The 22,016-nt window shown below is 42.3% G+C and overlaps 1 long non-coding RNA gene across 7 annotated transcripts in view; it reads right to left on the minus strand.

Annotated features, from left to right (window-relative positions):
• Positions 1-558: 558 nt before the first annotated feature.
• The window catches only part of LOC147366967 (uncharacterized), a 216,109-nt gene continuing 194,651 nt past the window's right edge, over positions 559-22,016 (minus strand). For 5 of the 7 annotated variants that reach the window (XR_015169649.1, XR_015169651.1, XR_015169647.1 and 2 more), the window contains 3 exons: positions 9,320-9,386; positions 3,245-3,347; positions 559-966 (listed from right to left, as the gene is read on the minus strand). This is a non-coding gene — a long non-coding RNA (uncharacterized LOC147366967). The remainder of the gene's footprint in view (positions 967-3,244; positions 3,348-9,319; positions 9,387-22,016) is intronic. The other 2 variants (XR_015169653.1, XR_015169650.1) reach the window with 1 other exon arrangement.

Here is a 22,016-nt window from a genome sequence, read left to right on the forward strand (position 1 = left end):
GGAGACTATAAAGTTGCTTGTATACTTTTTGAGAAAGAAGAAGTTTCTTTTATTTCTATCATCATTCTTAAGTGAGAAAAATGTCAGCATTTTTAGGATTGTCATAGCTTCCTGATATGTCCTAGAATAAGAGGGAAGATAACAAAGAAAGAAACTTAGCACTTATCTTGCTCTCTCCTCCGAAGTAGTGCTTCTCACATTAAGAAGAGGTGAGTCTTAGAAAATATAAGTAAATGCTACTTTCTAAAATGCACAAAAAGAGAGATTTCTCTGGTGGTTCAGTGGTTAAGAGTCCACCTGCCAATGCAGAGGACATGGGTTGGGTCCTGGTCTGGGAGGATCCCACATGCTGAGGAGCAATTAAGCCCACACACTGCAACAGCTGAGCCTATGTGCTGCAACTGCTGAAGCCCTCGTGCCTGGAGCCCACACTCTGCAACCAGGGACGTGTCCACAGTGAGAAGCCCACACTGCATTAGAGAGTAGAGCCTGGTCATGGCAACTGGAGGAAACCCATGCAAAGCAACGAACACCCAGTACAACCCAAAATAAAATAGAGAAAATGCACATACTCCTTTAATAATTTTTACATTTTCTATACGAGTCTTATTTCCAAATCCTACAAGGAACCCATCTTTTTCTTTCTTTCTTTTTTTTTTTTGTATTGGCATCTCTGTTTTGACTAATACCTTACAATTCCTGTTGACTTTCCACCATTTCTTTTCTTTTTTTTTTTTTTTAAATTTACTTTGCGCAGCAGGCGGTGCACTCGCCCTACGGGGAACTGAAGGCCAGCGCGGGATGAGCGCGACTTGGCCTTGGCCCGAGCTTTGCCTCCCTGCTTTCCGCGGCCTGACATTACTGCTAAAACTGGAGTTACGGCTTCTTTTTCAAGGAGAAGGATATCCCACCATTTCTTGATCTGAATATTTTTGCTCCTGACAATTCACAAGAAGTCAAATGGAACTACAAAAAGAAAGAGTTTAAATGGTTAAAAATACTAAAAGAATTCAATGCTGAACTTTAAGGTAATTTTGGAAGTTTCACAAATATTTTTTCTGATGGCATCATCCTTGAACAAGGACTTTCAACAAATACAAATGAATGAATGATGAACCTAGAGATTATCATACTAAAATGAAGTCATTCAGTTACAGAAAGACAAATATCATGCAATATCACTTATATGTCTTATCTAAAAAGATGATACAAATGAACTTATTTACAAAACAGAAACAGACTAACAGACATAGAAAATAAATTTATGGTTACCGAAGGGGAAAGAGGGGGGATTAATTAGGGGTTTGGGATTAGCAGATACAAACTACGAAACATAAAGTAAACAACAAAGTCCTACTGTATAGCACATGGACCTGTTGTCAATATCTTGTAATAACCTATCATGGAAAATAATTTGAAAAAGAAAATATATATGTTGCACACATACATATGTGACTGAATCACTTTTTTGTAAACCTGAAACTAACACATTATATATCAACTATACTCTAATAAAAATTTAAAAAAAAACCCAAGTGAATGAATAAATAAACAGCAACTTTGACAAAGACAATGTTAGTTTAGATTTAGAAAGTAGTATATGGCTCCTCTGTCCATGGTATTTTCCAGGCAAGAATACTGGAGTGGGTTGCCATTTCCTTTTCCAGGGGATCTTCCCAACCCAAGAATTGAACCTGCTTCTCCTTTGCAGGTGGATTCTTTACCATTGAGCTGACTGGGAAGCCCATTATGTACTACATTTATATTTTGGGGTTCATTCTAAATACGTCATTTTATATAGTCATATTATTTACATATCATTTATGAATATTATATATTGTATGTGCTTATAATATATAAAAATACATATAAAACCATCTTCATATGTTAAAACTCGGTTCCTTTTAGCATACCCTCATGCATTACTATGCTGGGCATCTTCAGCAACCCCTCAGGTGGTCTTGGCCTCATCTGTTTCAGGTTCCAGATATCTCTGAGGTGACCAGCTCCGTGGGTTCCAACTAACTCCACAAAGGGGTCACCTGAGAGCCTCTTGGCTCCAGCACCAGGGTTTTTCCACAAAAGTCCAGATGTGGACCCTGGTGCTTGGCTCCATGTGTGCACAGCTGGAACTGTGGAGGACTTACACCCCATGGGGTGAGTTTTGGTCAATGGGAAGTGGTGAGTGCTTTTCCTCTTCTCTCCCCTCCAAGATGGAAGATGCTGAGACGGAGTTCATCTAGCCTCTTCAGGGATGACCTGGTGAGACCGAGTCCACTCAGGTGGGCAGCTCAACAGTGGCTCCTACGGGCCCTCCTGCTGCCCTACGCCCTCTCCTTGCCCCTCACTCAAGCTTCCCTGGAGTGCCCTTCTTAGTGGTCATCTGCACAAGCCTTTGCTTGGGCTCTGCTTTCTGGAAAACCCAGGCTAAGACAATTTCTAACATTACATTTAGGAGGCAGGTTCTATATCCAGTTTTTCTTCTCCACTTCCATATGTCCACAGCTCAGCCACCCACTCTAGTTTTTCCTTGAAGGAATCAAATGTTCTAGATAAAATAAAACAATCGACCTGGGCAGGGTGATATTCTGAGATGTTGATTTCTATTCTTCTTCCCCTATTCTCAACCCAACCTGCATATGGAATCTTCTACTGAGTAAAGGACTCTGGCAGGACTTTGTCCTTTTCTGTCATTTATTTATTTATTTAAGTAAAACGTGTTGGGGAGATACTAAATACTCTTAGAGAAGCTAGAGGAGAGAGGCAGTCTTTGAGGATAATTGGAAGGAGAAAGGTCAAACTTTGCTGAGGTCAGAGGTCAGACTGAGTCAGAAGGAGCAGTAAGAGTTACATGGGAGGAATCCAGGACTCGTGTCCTCTTTGTGGCCAATCCCAGAGCAAGCTACAAGGCCTCTGAGGAGGCAGCCACATGTACCATGAAAGGCTAGAACCCAGGCACTGGGGTTCCAGCCCTTGGCAAAGACTCTAAGGCATCACATATGTGAGGCAGCTGAGATCAAGAGTTTCATCAGGATGTAGGCTGGGAAAGGAGGCATTCAGGTGGTACCCAGCATGGACCGATTCTGATATCTTGGCCTTTTGTGAGTCCTTAAGACCTCAGCCTAATCCTGAGATGAATTCCATTAATGACTGGACTCAATTTCTTGCCGTGCTATGTGGGTTTAAGAAAATAAAGAAATGGATATTCATCATATGTCCTATTTCTGCAAACTGGAAATCATACCTGCAAGAAGCTCTTTTCTCCCCTATAGTTGATTAATTTTTCCATAGACTAGATGTCCAGATATATACAAAGGCCTTGGTCCAACTTTCTCTTCGAGCTTTACCTGAAAAGGTGAGGGTGTTTGGTGAAGTATTACCCAGCTTATCACCACAGCCTCAAAGAAAGCTACTTGAACTGTTGAACTGTTTACATTTTGATTACAAGTATTAAAGGTCAGCCTCAGAAAATAAAGGCGTAAAAAGGATTAGCCAAGGCGAGTGACAGCCAGAGAGGCAATAAGCATTGTTGGAGTTGATGTTGTGTTACTGCCTCCCTGAATGCTGCAGGTGAGTCTTTGGGGGCTCACTTGTTGAAGGTCATTGAGGGCAGAAGAACTGGCATTTGGATGATTTTGTTTGTAATGAATTATTTCTCAGAGAATGGCTTTATGCCACTACTTTCTATTATTTTGATGAACAAAAGCCTGAGCTGATGAAGGGCAGTGTGTACTGCATAGTATGCACGTGTGCATGCATTCTGGCTCATCAAAAACAAAAGCCAGTTATTTCTCAAGGGACACGGGGTATGCTAAGTGCACTGCTGAAACAGGCTTATATTGGTATTTCTAAAGATAGGAGGTCCCATGAAGAAACAATGGAACTAGATTTGCTGGTGTTTATGGTTCTAGTTGTTTATCAGGGAACCTAAGAAATTATATTGCTGTGGCTTGTGTTACAATTCTAAATGATGAAAGCAACTGACAAATCACCTTGGATACCCACCCCTTTCATTTGGCAGGGGTGACTTTTTTGACAAAAATCTTACTAGTCTTAGAACTGATGCTAGCAAGGAAAAGTTGACCATCAACTCTGGAGGGGGCCAAGGATAAGTTAATCAATATCCTTGGGGCCTGTGTCAGGACTGTACATTATTTCACTTCAATTTCAGTACAACTCAGTAAGAGGGGACATATTCAATCCTCTATGGGCAAAGAAAACATGGCTACAAAACCACACAACTAACAGGTCAGGATTGTATCAGTCAGTTATTTCTGCATAACAAGCAAGTATAAAATCACACTGGCTTACAACAATAAGCATATCTCTTACTTGCCTATGAGGAGGCTAGGGTGGCTTTGCCACATGTATCTTATTCTGACTCCCAGGCTTGGGGTCATGGTGCGTGCATGCTAAGTTGCTTTAGTCGTTTCAGATTGTGCAGCCCATGGACTGTAACTCACCAGGCTCCTCTGTCCATGGGATTCTCCAAGCAAGAATACGGAGTGGGTTGCCATGCCCTTCTCCAGCAGGTTCATGGTACCCAAAGTATTTCTTCTCATGCCAATGGCAGAGCAATTCCAACCACACAAGCACAATACAAGCCTCTGCATATATCACAACCACTAAAACTCACTGGAAAAAGCAGGGCACAAGGCCAAGCCCAAGAGAGTAGAGGACATATATCACACCGTAGGGCCATGGTAAAGGGGTGGATATATAATACTAATACAGGCAAGTGAAGAATTAGAACCAATAACTTAATAACCATAGTGAATGTCAGAGACTGTATTCCACCATCGGTATATCCCATTCTCAAGCCCAAGTTCTTATAGCCATGCTGGATATGGTGGAAGATGCATTTCCATCCAAATGCAGGTTCTCATGGTACACAGTGAGAATGAGGCAGGAAGCTATGCATCATAATGCCATTTGTGTGATGCCCCAGGGCCCCGTCTTTAAAATCATCCTCTTCTCTCCTCTCTACACTCATTTTTTTTCTGATAGCATCTAGTCCCATGGTTTTAAAGATCATCTGTGTGCTGATGGCTCTCATCATTCTTATTTCTAGTCTGGGACTTTTCCCGAGCATATCATATATATTCAACATCTCCATTTGGATGTCCAACAGGCATCTCTAAACTTAAAATGGCCAACACTGAACTAACCATCTTCCCCCAAAGTTGTTGCCCTCACTGAGATTCTTTTGCTCATCTCAGTAAATAGAGACCCTATTCTTTTAGTTGTTAAGACTCAAATCCTTGATTCCTCTCATAACCTGTGTCCCATCCAGCTCTCCCTTCAATGTATTTCCAGAATCTAACCACTTCTCAACATCTCTATTGTTATTGCCTTGGCCCAAGTCCCCGCTCTTTGGCATTTGGAACATGTTAATAGCTTCTTAACTGGCTTCCCGCACCTTCTCTTTCCCCATATATTAATACTTATTTCCAACAAGAATCACAGTGATCCTTTAAAATATGTCATATCTTCTTAGCCTTATACTCAAAATTTTCATGGCCTCACAACTCATGGACAGTATAGGACAAAGTCATTACAATGACCTATGACCTGCCCCTCCCCTCATTTCTCTCTGACCTCACTTCCCACTGGGATCTAACTCTACGCTTTCCCAGGAACATTAGCTTTCTGGTTATTTTCTCACATTCAGGCTTGCTCTTACTCCAGGGCCTTTGTGCTTGTTACCCTCTCTACCTGCATAGCTTTTCCTCCAATATCTAAATGACTTCACTCCAATATCTAAATGACTTCACTCACTCATCACCTTCTTAGTGAGACCTTACCTGACTACTCTATTTACTATTAAAATACTCATCCTCCCCCAAATCTTGGCACTCCCTATTTTCTATTTCTGCTTTACTTTTTCCATAGTATTTATGACACTCTGCTCCACTTTTTACTTTTCTAATTGTCTCTCTCTAGAATGAAAGCTCAAAGAAAACAGGGTCTTTTTGTCTGTTTTATGTTCTGATGAATGCTCTATACTTTGAATAACCCCTGGCATGTAGTAGACACTCTACAAACACTCATTGAATGGATAAATGAATGTGATTGGTAGTGGTACTGGTGCTCACTCCACCAGCAGTTGAGCAGTGGAGGTTGTAATTAGATGGGTTTCAGGGCAGAGGGACACTTTCAGAGTTTAGGGAGTTGAAGCATCCATGCCTTGTGCTGCAGGTGAAAGGGAAATGCAGCAGACACTGCAGACCATGGTTTAAATTCCTATCCAAGACCAGCTGCTTGGAGAGCTAGATGCTGAGGACTCACAACTTAATTCTTTTGTAGGAATTGCCCTTATCCAAAGGGGTGAATCACCCAAGGTGACACTTCTTCCTTGGAGGCAGCTGGCTTTTGATAATTAGGTACAAAGATTTGGTCCTTCTGCTTTTAGTAGGGAAAATGCTGAAGGATTGTTTCAGCTTAAGAACTTCTTATGGGATCCATATTACATTACATTTTGATGTCTCCCACTGGAAAGCCCTACTACAGCTACTACCAATAAACCTTCTGCTTGAAAATCTTTGCCTCAGAATATGTTTCCAAGGAACCCAACTCAAGACAAGTCATGATTCCCTTATGTTTTTAAGTTACACACTCAAGCAATATTCATGAAATATTTACTACTTTCTGACACAGAGATAGGCTCTGAGGGATCAGTGATGAATATGGTAGAACTAGTTCACTTTTGCATGGTGCTTATTGTCTGGGAGGCGAATAACTTGGGAAAAGGCAATTAGAGTCCAAGGTAATAAAGACACGAACGGGGTGAGCTCAGGATATAGAAGTTACCCACTTCTACAAATGATTAAGAAGCACTGAAGCAGAGAAGATGCTGGGAATGATGAGTGACACAATATGTGGCTAGAGAGGTAGAGGGTTCATTTTTCTACTAAAAAATGAACTTCTGAGTCATGTTAAGGCATCTGGACATAACCAGAGGACAAGGGGAAATCTCAAAAGCAGTTAAGACATTTTAAATGAGATATGATCATATTATTTTCTAGAAATTATCTTGGTGCTAGTCATTGTGGAGACAAGATCAGAGAGATCAACTGATAATATAAAATTCTTAAGGGTTCTTAGATATCTTCCCCAGGCTATCAGTCAGATGGTTCATTCTTTCACAAACATAGTTCTTAGTCTTCTCTTTTAGTGCATTTTTTTCCTCAGGTCTGGACTTAAGTCCATTTTGATCTAATTTCATTTTCCTTTAAGATGATATCACTGGAGAAATATGTTTAGAAAATACAAAAAGAAAAAGAACAAGAAGACTCCATGTATATCTTAAGAACAGAAGTAGGAGTAGGCAGTAAGTATACTGTGTGATTGGTTTTAGTTAATCCTCCAGAAGATCCTGAATCTTAATCCACATTTTATGGGCCAGTCACTTAATATAATTTACTGTAGTGATTTGGGGTATGTTCTGTCATTCCTGTTTAATTCTAGGTTCTTTGAGAGCAGGACTTCTGTCATATATCTCTCACCTCACTGTGCACTGTGCAAAATCAAGACTTTACTAGATGTTCAGTTGATCAAATGAATGAGTATATTTATTTGGTGGAAATCGAGGGAGATACTTTGAAGGCAAAATGGAACAGAGTAAACCCAGGTGATTAAACAATAGCTAGCGGGTCTCCCAGCACTGGTTGGCTTTCTGTTCACAATTCACCTGGAACTTCTGTGATGAGAACAAAATATTAAATGCTGCATATTATTTACAGCTTTCTCCTTTCTGCCATCCACCATGGGTGGGGATTTTTTTGGGAGGAGGGGAGAAAAAATATTTGGAAGGAGGTAAGCTGCAACAGCAAAAAGTAGGACTTTGAGGAGAAAGACAGGTGAAGATCTTTAGGATCTTTTCATGCCATAAGATTTCATATACTTCTTTGGTGCTTTTGATGGATTTCAGCAAATATTTAAATTACTCTTCAATACTTATTTGAATGCCAGTTTTTGTAGGATACTATGTTGAGATGGGCATTAAGAAGGTTCAGTTTAAGTTATGTGTTATGCCAAGAAACAGAGGATTCTCTGAAGCTCTTAGGAAAGCCCTCTTTAATGCAAAGAAGGGAACACAGATCTTATTTCTTGGGATTATTAAGGTACAACAGATGGCATCAAAGCTCATCTCTCAAATCCTTTGAAGACACACCAGGTCTGATCACCCAAACTTCCAGCGAACCAGAATTGTATTCTTTTGGAACGTTTCTCTCTTCCTAGAAAGGAACCTTTCACCTCTGTCTACTTTTCTCATCCTTTGGTAAATTCAGGTCCATGGAGGTTCTAGGAGATATTGCTGTCAGTGTGTGAGGAGATTCTGCCCCAAATGTTGGAGCATTGACTCATTCAGGCCACTTATTTGCTTCAGATTTTTTTTATCTTAACTCTCACCATAAAGTTCTTTCTTGTCCCTAGATTCTTTCTATGCCCTGTTGTGGAGGGGAACTCTACCTTGCCTTTGCCAGGGGATGTGTGTCTGAGATCCTGCCTTAGTAATCTGTCCAGGGACACACTTGTTTTTTACCTGATCCTTATCCAACTCTGGAGTCTGGTCTTGACCCAAGATTAGTGCCTTGATCGCACAGTACCAACTGACCAATATCCCAAATGCCAGTGTCTGTTTCTAAAAGGCTCCCTGCTCCTGGACTGCTCAACACTGAAGTAGAGCATACAAGGACTTTGGAGAAAAGGAGTTGAATGTTCAAATTCAGGAATTACTGTTTGTTCACTAACTCTATGACCTTGAATAAGATACTTAAACTCTTATAGCAATAAGTCCTTTATTAGAAAAAGTGGGAATATCAATACCACTTGGAAGAGTTGTGATGATAAAATGAATAACTAATAAAGTTCTCAAGGACTCAATGATTATGCTGCTGCTGATCATACCCTCGCATCTGTCCCTTTGAACACAGGTGGACTTCAAATATTACTGATAAACACCTGGACTTTTTTTTTTTCCAGGGCTTGACCCTTGCCAGGCCATCTGCATCATCACTGTAGCTCACGAGGTCCTGCCAAAAATATTTTTTAAATGATAGGTGGAGTTTGAGTTTATGGAAATCCTGAGTAAATGTGCTTAAGCATAGCTATATCTTGTGTCATGTCAGAAAGTGTAGACAAATTCATCACTACCTTATTGGCACATCTTAGTCCCTTTGGTCTGTATTTGCATTAGGTTCTTACCAGAGTGGTATCTCCAGGCTGGTTTCACAAGCTGTAAATTGTTAACTGCACATCAACCAAACGAGGCACCAAGGGGATTACCAGGGTTAACAAGAAAAGAACTAACACTTACTCAGCCTCTGCTGTGCATCAGCCATCGTCTCATTTACAGCCTTTATTTAATTTCATCAGTGGAAAACCTAGTGAGACAAATACATCCCCATTTCATAGATGAGTAATCACGAGTTTCCTCAGAACATGAGACTTCAGTACATATAAGTTAACTGAGATATCTGACCAAAAATGTACAACAGTAATTAAGCTTATCTCTGTTAATTATTTGGATCAGTTCCTGTTTTGTCAACATATATTTGCAGAAGAAAATATCCTAGTGAGATCTCAGAGCACAAGCTTTCCAGTTCCTTTAAGCTAAGGATCAGAAACCACGCTCACAGAGGGTACATGACCTGTTCATTGACATGGCAATAGAGCAGGAAAATTGAAACCCAGGTCTCCTGTTTTTTTGAGCCAGGATTTAAAGAAAAGAAGAGAAAAAAGCTTATAATATTAAGACACCAAATTAAAGTAAAACCCTTTCCTAGCAGTACATATTCATACTTTCCCAATTCTGTTTCTGAAACTGCTTTGCTTATATTTCTGCTTCTGTTCATGACAAAGTGCTCTCGTGTCTATCGGGTTGTGCGAAGGGTCAGGGAGAGCGAAGCAGATTCATGCAACCTGTAAAGGGTGTAGGCTGATGCTCATGACCCTTTGAAAAATGTCTTGGGAGATCTGGGGCTTTCCTCCATTGCTGCCTGGTTTTAACGGCTTTGCTAGAAGCTCTCATTCTAGAGTTTCTGTTTTCAGATCTCACACTCAGCATCATAGGTTGCCCTCAAGGTGGCAGGGGCCCAGATGCAAATGTAGAGAGTATAGGAGGAACATGAGATCCTTGACCTCCCGGGGCCACTGCTTTCCATCCTGTCTATCTAGCCATGAGCTGGCTGGCACCAAAGATTGATGGGCGGTGCAACCAATGGCAGAGTCATCCATGTTCACCTTTAGCTTTCTGCCTTCTCTTTATGAAAACAGGGAAGGACATTCACATGCTGCCAGGGATTCCTGCTCACCCCGAGGGCTCACTTTCCCAATTTTTAAATTTTGATTTTTAAAAAACATTAAAAAAATTGAAGTATTTTAAAAAGATTCATAATATTGTGTTAGTTTCAAGTGTACAGCAACATGATTCGGTTATATATACGTGTGTGTGTGTGTGTGTGTGTGTACACACACATATATGTGTTGGAGAAGATCATGGCAACCCACTAAAGTATTCTTGCCTGGAGAATTCCATGGACAGAGGAGCCTGGTGGGCTGCAGTCCATGGGGTTGCAAAGACTCAGACACAACGGAGTGACTAACACACACACATACATACATGTGTATGTTTTAAGATTACTTTCTATTATAGATTATTATAAGATATTGAATATATTCCCAGTGCTGTACAGTAAAGCCATGCTAATTATCTATTTTATGTATAGCAGTTTGTATCTATCAAATTGCCAACATTCGCTGGATCATGGAAAAAGCAAGAGAATTCCAGAAAAACATCTATTTCTGCTTTATTGACTATGCTAAAACCATTGACTGTGTGGATCACAATAAACTGTGGGAAATTCTGAAAGAGATGGGAATACCAGACCACCTGACCTGCCTCTTGAGAAATCTGTATGCAGGTCAGGAAGCAACAGTTAGAACTGGACATGGAACAACAGACTGGTTCCAAATAGGAAAAGGAGTATGTCAAGGCTGTATATTGTCACCCTGCTTATTTAACTTATATGCAGAGTACATCATGAGAAACACTGGACTGGAAGAAACACAAGCTGGAATCAAGATTGCTGGGAGAAATATCAATAACCTCAGATACGCAGATGACACCACTCTTATGACAGAAAGTGAAGAGGAACTAAAGAGCCTCTTGATGAAAGTGAAAGAGGAGAGTGAAAAAGTTGGCTTAAAGCTCAACATTCAGAAAACGAAGATCATGGCATCTGGTCCCATCACTTCATGGGAAATAGATGGGGAAACAGTGGAAACAGTGTCAGACTTTATTTTTTTGGGCTCCAAAATCACTGCAGATGGTGACTGCAGCCATGAAATTAAAAGACACTTACTCCTTGGAAGGAAAGTTATGACCAACCTAGATAGCATATTCAAAAGCAAAGACATTACTTTGCCAACAAAGGTCCATCTAGTCAAGGCAATGGTTTTTCCAGTGGTCATGTATGAATGTGAGAGTTGGACTGTGAAGAAGGCTGAGCACCGAAGAATTGATGCTTTTGAACTGTGGTGTTGGAGAAGACTCTTGAGAGTCCTTTGGACTGCAAGGAGATCCAACTAGTCCATTCTAAAGGAGATGAGCCCTGGGTGTTCTTTGGAAGGAATGATGCTAAAGCTGAAACTCCAGTACTTTGGCCAGCTCATGCAAAGAGTTGACTCATTGGAAAAGACTCTGATGCTGGGAGGGATTGGGGGCAGGAGGAGAAGGGGATGACAGAGGATGAGATGGCTGGATGGCATCAGTGACTCGATGGACATGCGTCTGAGTGAACTCCGGGAATTGGTGATGGACAGGGAGGCCTGGCGTGCTGCAATTCATGGGGTCACAAAGAGTCGGATATGACTGAGTGACTGAACTGAACTGAACCCTATACTCCTAATTTATCCCTCCCTCCTAACCTTTCCCCTTTGGTGACTATAAATTTGTTTTCTGTGTCTGTGAGTCTGTTTGTTTTCTATATAGACTCACTTGTATTATTTTTGAGGTCATTTAAGACTTTCATTCTTGCTTGTGGAAAGGGAGATTTTCTGAGAGGTGAATTAGGCTCTAGTCACCAACTGGGGGCATGGCTTTTGTGGTACAGGAGTCTTACAAAAGAAGCTCTGGGAATTGCCAGACCTGAAGGAAAGACTGAATTCCTGGTTCTTGTCATTTTTTAACTCTTGTTATCTGGAAAGTTATTTTTCCCTCACAATTCCCCTTCAGTTATTGCTGAACTGTGTTCCCACCTCTAATTCCCAATTTGTATACTGATGTCCTAATCCCAGGTACCTCAGAATGTACCAGTGTTTGGGCGGGGGGGAGGGAAGGTATTTATCAATAAAACATTAAGTTAAAATGAGGTCTCTAGAATAGGCCCTCAATCAATCTGACTGATGTCCTTACAAGACAAGGAATTTCCACAAAGAGAAGGGGGTGCCATGTGCAAGCTAAGAGGGGCCTCAGAAGGAACCAGACCTGCCGACACCTTGACCTTTGACTTCCAGCCTCCAGCACCGTGAGAAAATACATTTCTGTTGTTTAAACCAGCTAGTCTGTGATATTTTGTTTTGGCAGCCCAAGCAAACTCACACTTGCCCTGATACTCCCAGAATCTCAGAGGATCTGGGTTCATTGTCATGTAGTGTCTTCCCTGCTGGCTTTTCTATCCTTTTCAAAAAATTCCGATGGTCTAAACTTTTGTGGTTTCTTCTGGTCCTTAGGCCTTCTACCACCCAACACAGCAGATGAAGGAGCCAAGAGCAGCTGTTATATGAATAGCTCCTTGATGATGGAAAGGAAAGCAGTAATACAGCAGTCTCAGGACTGACGAACTTATATGCAGAGTACACAGAGTGCATCATGCAAAATGCCAGGCTGGATGAAGCACAAGCTGGAATCAAGATTGCAGGGAGAAATATCAACAATCTCAGATATGCAGATGCTGCTGCTGCTAAGTCACTTCAGTTGTGTCTGACTCTGTGCTACCCCATAGACGGCAGCCCACCAGGCTCCACCATCCCTGGGATTCTCCAGGCAAGAATACTGGAGTGGGTTGCCATTTCCTGCTCCAATGCATGAAAGTGAAAGTGAAGTTGCTCAGTCATGTCCGACTCTTTGAGACGCCATGGACTGCAGCCTACCAGGCTTCTCCGTCCATGGGATTTTCCAGGCAAGAGTACCGGAGTGGGTTGCCATTGCCTTCTCTGGATATGCAGATGATATCACCCTAATGGCAGAAAGCGAAGAGAAACTAAAGAGCTTCTTGATGAATGTGAAAGAGAGTGAAAAAGCTGGCTTAAAACTCAACATTCAAAAAACTAAGATCATGGCATCCAGTCCCATCACTTTATGGCAAAAAGATGGGGAAAAAAATGGAAACAGTGACAGACTTTATTTCTTGACTCCGAAATCACTGTGGATGGTGACTGCAGCCATGAAATTAAGAGACACTTGCTCCTTGGAAGAAAAGCTATGATGAACTTAGAAAGCATATTAAAAAGAAGAGACATCATTTTGTTGACAAAGATCTATCTAGTCAAAGTTATGGCTTTTCCAGTAGTCATGTATGGATGTGAGAGTTGGACCCTAAAGAAGGTTGAATACCAAAGAATTGATACTTTCTAACTGTGGTGCTGAAGAAGACTCTTGAGAGTCCCTTGATCTGCAAGGAAATCAAACCCATCAATCCTATAGGAAATCAACCCTGAATATTCACTGGAAGGACGGATGCTGAAGCTGAAGCTACAATCCTTTGGCCACCTGATGCAAAGAGCCAATTCATTGGAAAAGATTCTGATGCTAGGAAAGGTTGAGGGCAGGAGGAGAAGAGGGTGACAGAGGATGAGATGGTTGGATGGCATCACCAACCTAATGGACATGAGTTTGAACAAACTCTGGGAGATAGTGAAGGACAGGGAAGCCTGGTGTGCTGCAGTCCATGGGGTCGCAAAGAGTTGAACATTGACTGAGTGACTGAACAACAACAACTCCAGACATAATAAACCACCCTGATAGTTTAAAGTGTCAATATCACCGTATGGGTGTGTGAGAGAAAAGGACATGGGTTCTCGTTGAATGACACATAGTGTAGAAGAATAGAGGACCCTGATGCTAATTACAGAATAGCAAAGCAAGAAGTGAGAAACACCAAAAACTTGGGTTGGCTTGTGTATAAGAAAATGCTAATTGCAGTCATTTTTGTGAACTGCTTACCATTGATAGCTAATTATCATGCAGCACAATAACAATTATGTATATCATTAAATATGTATCAGATTCGCCTTATTTGATTACAACAATAAACTGCAGAAACATAGACTGTCAGGCTGAGAAGCCTCTTTAGAGTTCAACATCTAGATCTACCCCTCGTTTTACAGATGAGGATACTGAGGCTGGTCCATGGCAGCTGCTTATGGCAAGACTGGGACTGGAACATAGGTCAGTGGCTTTCTAACTATGCTCCCCACAAGGAATCTGCCTGAGGGCAGAGCCAGCATCAGTGAAGACCACGCCCTTCCCGACTGTTCTGTGTAAGAAGTACGTGGTCCAGGCACTGTCATGTCACCCTGTGGTGTTTCCTTCACATCATCCATCAGTGGTTGAATGTACTGTGTTTACTTGTTTGCTTTATTTTTTACCACTACAGCGCTAGCACAGAGTAGGTGCTCAATAAATATTTGTGAAATGGAATTAATGAGGGGGTGATTCATCAACAGACTCTGGCAGGCGGAAGACATGGGATCCAGGGAAGAGGATGTGACCAGACTTGAAGCCTGGTACTGAGGCTTCCCAACACCAGGTTTTCTGTCTTTAGGCTTTCCATGCTTGATCATAAGTACTTGTGAACTAGACAGATTTCTAGGTTGTTTTTCTGGAACTTCAGATTTGGTGGGTCTAGATATAGTTCCAGGAACTTATATATGTATTTTTAACAAGCGCTCCAGGAATTTGCTATGCTTATTGTATTTAGAAAGCACTGCTTAATAGGTCTGTCTCATATTAAGAGCCTGGCTATCAAATCACAACCCAAAGGAAATAGAGAAAACTTTAATTCTATGTATTTCTATGGAGAAAATGCCATGTTTAGAGACTCCGGATTGTTTAAGGAATCTATCGGTGGTAATACGACAGGTAGCATCTGAGAAGAAACAGCAGGACACAATCTTTGAGCAAATTACACCACAGCAGAGGCAACGCTAGATGCTGGGAGACAGAAAACAGCATGGGAGATACAAAACCCTTGCATGTAGAGAGCTCACTCTCTAAAGAATGGACAGGGGAAGAGTAGGAGACTTTTTTCTAGCCTTTTATTAAGGTATAATTTACACAGAGTAAAACTTACCAGTAAGTGCATAGTTGTGGGAGTTTTAAAAACTGCAGTTCCTCCTCCCAACTTCCCCGCTGCCCCAACACCGCCCTGCAATTTCCCTTTTATCTCTTTGTCAAGATCCAGGGTGACCAACTGTTCTGATTTGCCTGGGACTGAGTGGTTACCAGGGATGAAGGCTTTCTGGGCTATAAGTAGGACAGTCCCAAGCAAACTGGGAAGGCGAGTCAACCCATTAGGTCAGCATCTCCCTCTATTCCTAGTTCTGGAAACTCGACCAGATTTTGGTCCCTAGAGTTTTCTGGTATGAGCTTTTTGCATCTAAATTCCTTGGCTTAGAATAATGAATTTGATTCTTTAATGTTACTGTGTCTATCAGTGGTTTAGTCCTTTATATCACTGAGTAGTGTTCCACTGTATTGATACACCAAAGACGTGCACACATTCCCCAGGCAAATAATTTCTCGTGAAACAGGTGTTAGGAGCTGAGCAGCCCTCCCCCACTGTAGGGATGCAATGCCTCCGTCAGTCTCCTCTATCTTCTAAGACTTCACCCTCTGGTCCTTGTCCATATTTTTTTTTTTACTGCCATCTCTCAACATGCATCTCAGCATGCAAGTTCATCATAAAGGAGGAAGAGGGTGGGTGAAGGGAGACTGGAGATGACAGATGTTGGCAGATCCTTGCTCAGAAGGATCCCAAAGTACTGCGTGCACTAGTGCAGGGTTCCTTTCAGCCTGGAAGCACAGCCCTGAAACAGCACACCAGCATCAGAAAGAGGACGTTGGTTGGCACCTGGCAGGAGCTGAGCAAGTCAAAGAGGAGGAGAGGAAATTTAGATCCAGACCATCTGAGAAATGCCTTCTCTCATAAAAAAGGGCCTATCTTAAGAGGATCAGATCTGGGTTTTGTAAAACATCCAGGGAAGGCACCACTTGCCATCGACTCTATAAAGCTCATTTCATCTCCTTGAGAAGGTAAGAGCCAGAGTCACTCCCAGTTAATGAAAAACTTAAGGTGAGCAAAGCAAAACGGTCTCACTTTGACTCAGGAGGATAGCTTTAAACAGAGACAGCAAATTCAAACTCTTTCCCCCTTTCTTTGCCTTTTCCAAGAATAGACTGCAAAACCCAGCCACGTTTCAAAAGAATATGCACCTACAGCTCTCTCTGTAGGCTCTCAATCTTCTGACATTTTCTCCAGGTCAGAGACCCTGCATGCAAATACCTGTCTGTCTATTCATGGCCTGCCACTCAGGCAGCGAGGCAAAAAATCTGGACTCAATCCCTGCCTTGGGATAATTGCTTAGCAAACAGGATGCATATAATCCATTTTCATTATAAATACTCCAGTTAGAAGCCAGGCTCTGTGCTTGGTTTCTCATAATGAGAGGCGCCTTACAATGAAGGTTACGAAATCTGCCATTCAGTGCACAGCATTGTGAGGAGAAAAGAAACCCCTTCTGTGGCAGGTTCAGATTCCAGACTTTTTTGCTCCTCATAGTGCAGTGGGCTAGATGGGTCCTCTATCAAAGGACAGGACATACTGAGTCTCCTGCCTGTTGGTGTGGTGTGTGCGTGCTCATTCGTGTCCAATTCTTTGCCACCCTACAGAGTAGCCCGCCAAGCTCCTCTGTCCATGCATTACACATTCTTAATCTGGGTCTGAGAACTCCTTGGAAGGCATCTGCCCCATGCAATTGCACACCCAGGGAACAGATCCACTGGCATGAGGTGGAAAAGAGTTTGAAAGTGATTGTCACGCAGGGCTAATTCAGATGTAACCAGCACAACCCTGGTGGCTGGTTTAGTCACACAGCAGAAACCTGGTGAGTTTTTGAGGGCTTTTTCTTTTCTTTTTTTTTTTTATAAATACTTGAACTAGAGGTGTTTCCTAAAGAGTGTTAAAGGACTTCTTGGAGAAATCTGTTCTCATTCTCCAGCAACTTTCATTCCATCTCAGTGGAAGGTGGTTTGCTATTAAAAGAAAAGATAATCCATTATCCCTATGAGTCTTGAACTGCCAGGGGGGAGCCTGCAGCTGACTGGAAGGAAAGGCTGATAACTTGCATTTAGAGAAAAAAAAATCAATTGCCAGTTGGTGCCTTGCCATCAGTCAGAAATGCACCATAGGTTTGTCCACGGGCAGAGGGGCTGGGTCCCTGGGAGGGTTTGCAGTGGGATTTGAAGGCTTCCTGTTTACCTCGAGGTGATTAGCTTAAGCCCAGTTTACATCCACAGTGACTAAGTTGGTTATTTTTTGTCAAGCTCTTTGGTGACAGGTGTCTGTGTTACAAAAAACAAATTGGCACTAATGGGGCACTCTTATTGGCATCTAGGCAGGAGCAAGCAACAACTGGCTTGATTTTGGAAACAGCACATTGTCAGGGAGGGGACACCTGTGTTGGATGAACCCAACCTGTCTTGTTGTTGTTGATTTGGGTTTGTTGGTTTTAGGAATTTCAGACAGTGATTTTGAATGTGGCAGTTTTCACCAGCATTCCCTCTCCCACCTACCCCAACACACACAGACCCACACATGAGGGAATCTTCAAAGGATAGTATGCTGATGACAGATCCATCACTCTGTTTATCCATGATCGTTAGTAAGAAATGTTGGCCAGTGAACCCACTACAATCAAGACATAAATTATCAGTGGGCAAGGGAGCTGCATTTTTTGTTTACCTGCATACCTGGCATCCAGTCAGGCATGCAGTAGATGCTGAATTAAATATTTGTTAAACAAATGTATATTTGCGGGATGAATGGATAAATCTCTCTCTCTCTCTCTGAACTGTTAATTCATGAGAGTCCTTTCAAGTAGGACATTTAGATTTGGACAGCGACCTCAGCCATCATCTGAAGACACCACCATTCTTGTTCAGGAACCTTGGCTAGGTGAGCGACTGAGCTCACCTGAGCAGAATTTCTGTCTTCAGAGCCCTGGTACACCACTCTCTCAATGCTCCTTCTGAGAAAGAACTATTTCAGAACACAAAACAGAGCTGCAAATGAACAGCACAGCGGACCATGCATAGAGAAACCTGATCTTAATACTGGGATTCTCTTCTGAGTACGTGACCTCAAGAAAACCACTCAGCGCTATCGGGTTTCTACTGTTTACAGTCTATTTGGGGAAACAGACAAGTAACCAGGCAATTACAATAGAGAATGCCACGTCTGAATAATAGAATAAGTTGGAATACAAAGGCAAAAAGTGCTAGCACCATTTGGGGGCAAATTATGTTTCAGCTCTAAATAATCAGTACACTGAATGAGAGTGTGGAAGGCTTGTGAGAGGCAGTCTTTGTTCTGTAAGTCTTTGGGGCCCATGTGGCGATTTCAAAAGGGAGGGACTCACCTAGCATACTCTGATGATCCACCAGGGGGTGGTAGAGGTCAATTTGTTCTGTACCAGAGGAGGTGGCGTGATTTGTGTTTTGTAATGAAAAGGAGGCAGGACAGAGAAGGATGGACTTAGGTTGATGCAAATTTGAGGTGTCCTGTTCTCACAGTTGGCTCCCTTTGGTGGCATCTACACAGAATGACCCAAGGTTTGGGACCTCACTGTCGACTTGAAGCAACTCCTTAGGCCTTTATGGTAATTTCCCAGAAACAAAAGTCCAGAGAGAAAAGAAGAAAAGGGAGGGATTCTTAGCCGAGTATAAATCAACTATTCAGTTATCTATGTAAGGGACACAGAAAAAGATGAAACTCTTATACCATCCAAAAACCATTTCATTCAGACATGCTATAGCAAGTAGCCAAAACATTGAAGTTGAGTGCATTTATCTTTTTTTCTAAGGTAGACGCTCACAAACTTCTATAAAATGGACAGAATGGGAAAAGACGTGGTTTAACTAGGAAAGTGTTTAATAATGACCTCACAGCACTCTCCTTGAGAAGCTTCAAAGAAAGGTTCTAGTTGGGGCTACCTGAAGCCACAGAGGAGACAGCTATGTTCAAAGACAGGTATTTCTGTCTATGGCAAGTATAGTCCTGTACCTGGCAAGCATCTACTTTCCAACTTAAGGTTAGAAAAGGTCAGAAAAGATTCTGCTATTGGGGAAGAGTGGATCCATGTATATGGATGGCTGAGGCCCTTTGCTATTCACCTGACACCATCACAACATTGTTTGTTAATTGGTTATACCCTGATACAAAAGAAAAAGTTAAAAAAAAAAGACTCTGCTAGACTTGGCCAAATTCATACATGTTAAAGAAGGAAGAGGGAACCCTAGCAACTCACTCCAGCCTAGGTAATGCCCTTGCCCTTAGAAAGATCTTATTACTATGTACACAGTGTACTGATTTTTGTTGCAGATGTGGCTACTGAATAGTTGTAGCTTCACAGAGTGGCTCTGTTGTGGAAGGTCACTTTATTATGATAATTCCCTGTATGTAAACTCTAGTCTAATAATAATAACAATAATAACCAACATTTATACGGTGCTTTTATGTGCTAGTCATTGTCTCTATATTAAGTCATTAAATCCTCACAAGCCTATGGACTGGACTCTCATTATCTCTGCTTTATAGATGAAGAAACTGAGGTTTGCAATTAAGCAAACTCACCCAAGGTCACACAACAGGTCAAGAGCCAGGATTCAAGCTCAGGGGGGTGAGCACTGGAGATCATGATGTTAATGACTTACACTTTTATAAACTGTTGCAGGGAAAACTATGCACAACTTATTCTCTGACTAGAAAACCACAGAAGGAAGAAGGCTGCTATGGTCCTTTGACCTTGAAAATAAAGCTGCCAAGAACCTGATAGAACATTCCCAGGTGGCAGGAGGAAGGTGCATCCACAGTAGGGGACAGACTCTGGTGCTTAGAGGGCAGTAGGCAGTTTGGCAAGGCTCTGTACAAATGTGCCATCCACGGACACAGTGTGCAGTTGCTGGGGATCAGCAAAAGTATTTCAAGACCTCGTCTGGTGTGTTTCCTTATATTATCTGCTTTTCTTTCCTTTCTTTCTTATTAAATCTTCCCTGGTTTTAAATCTTCTTTACCAGCTCAACTGGTAAAGATCCTCCTGCATTGCAGGAGACCCTGATTCAATCCCTGGGTCGGGACGATCCCCTGGAGAGGGGATAGGCTACCCACTCCAGTATTCTTGGGCTTTCCTGGGGGCTCAGATGGTAAAGAATCTGCCTGCAATGCAGGAGACCTGGGTTCGATCCCTGGGTTGGGAAAATCCCTTAGAGGAGGGCATGACAATCCACTTCAGTATTCTTTCCTGGAGAATACTCATGGACAGAGGAGGCTGGTGGACTACAGTTGCAAAGAATTGGACACGACTGAGCGACTAAGCACAAAGCACAGAACATTTGGGAGGGTTAGGTTTTTAAATAGTAGTCCTTTTCATCTGGGCTAATGAAATGCTAAAAAGGGTTGTTCCCCCTACACTTGGGCTGTTGAGGTGTTAGAGCAGATGGCTTGGATGCTCCACCTGTATCTGCTAGACCAGATCCTGGAGCAGACAGTGTCTAGAATGCTGACAGCCTCCTGTGTCATCCTTCCTTGCTGCTGAGGCCTTTCTCTAAGTTAAGAGAGCTTGCTCCATTCAACTAGGTACAACCTGGATGGCCAGTGGACGTACCTCCTTGAAGGGTAGCCCGATATCCATGGAGGAGAGGAAACAGTGGAGAAATGCCCCAGGCTCTTCAGACTGGTGGGTGAAATCAGAGGTGTGTTTCCTGACTCTCTAGAGGGCATTCTCTAGGCTTAAGTCCAAGGTGTCCTCAAAAGCAACTCACGCATTAACACTCTCTTTAATGGCTCTTCTCATCTCCCCCAGCCCTCATATACTCTCCCTGGGATCACCTCCCAAGTGAATGAACTGCACCCAAGTCTTTGGTCCCAGCTCTACTTTCAGTTCAGTTCAGTCACTCAGTCATGTCCGACTCTTTGCGACCCCATGAATCGTAGCACACCAGGCCTCCCTGTCCATCACCAACTCCTAGAGTTCACTCAGACTCATGTCCATCGAGTTGGTGATGCCATCCAGCCATCTCATCCTCTGTCATCCCCTTCTCCTCCTGCCCCTAATCCCTCCCAGCATCAGAGTCTTTTCCAATGAGTCAACTCTTCACATGAGGTGGCCAAAGTACTGGAGTTTCAGCTGTAGCATCATTCCTTCCAAAGAACACCCAGGGCTGATCTCCTTCAGAATGGACTGGTTGGATCTCCTTGCAGTCCAAGGGACTCTCAAGAGTCTTCTCCAACACCACAGTTCAAAAGCATCAATTCTTCGGCATTCAGCCTTCTTCACAGTCCAACTCTCACATCCATACATGACCACTGGAAAAACCATAGCCTTGACTAGACGGACCTTTGTTGGCAAAGTAATGTCTCTGCTTTTGAATATGCTATCTAGGTTGGTCATAACTTTCCTTTCAAGGAGTAAGCGTCTTTTAATTTCATGGCTGCAGTCACCATCCGCAGTGATTTTGGAGCCCCCCAAAATAAAGTCTGACACTGTTTCCACTGTTTCCCCATCTATTTCCCATGAAGTGATGGGACCAGATGCCATGATCTTAGTTTTATGAATGTTGAGTTGAAGCCAACTTTTTCACTCTCCTCTTTCACTTTCATCAAGAGGCTTTTTAGTTCCTCTTCACTTTCTGTCATAAGGGTGGTGTCATCTGCATATCTGAGGTCATTGATATT

Source organism: Bos grunniens, chromosome 8 (genome assembly GCF_055505025.1).
Source record: "Bos grunniens cultivar Pamir isolate PY7600 chromosome 8, Bosgru_T2T1.0, whole genome shotgun sequence".
NCBI classification, from domain to species: Eukaryota; Metazoa; Chordata; class Mammalia; order Artiodactyla; family Bovidae; genus Bos; species Bos grunniens.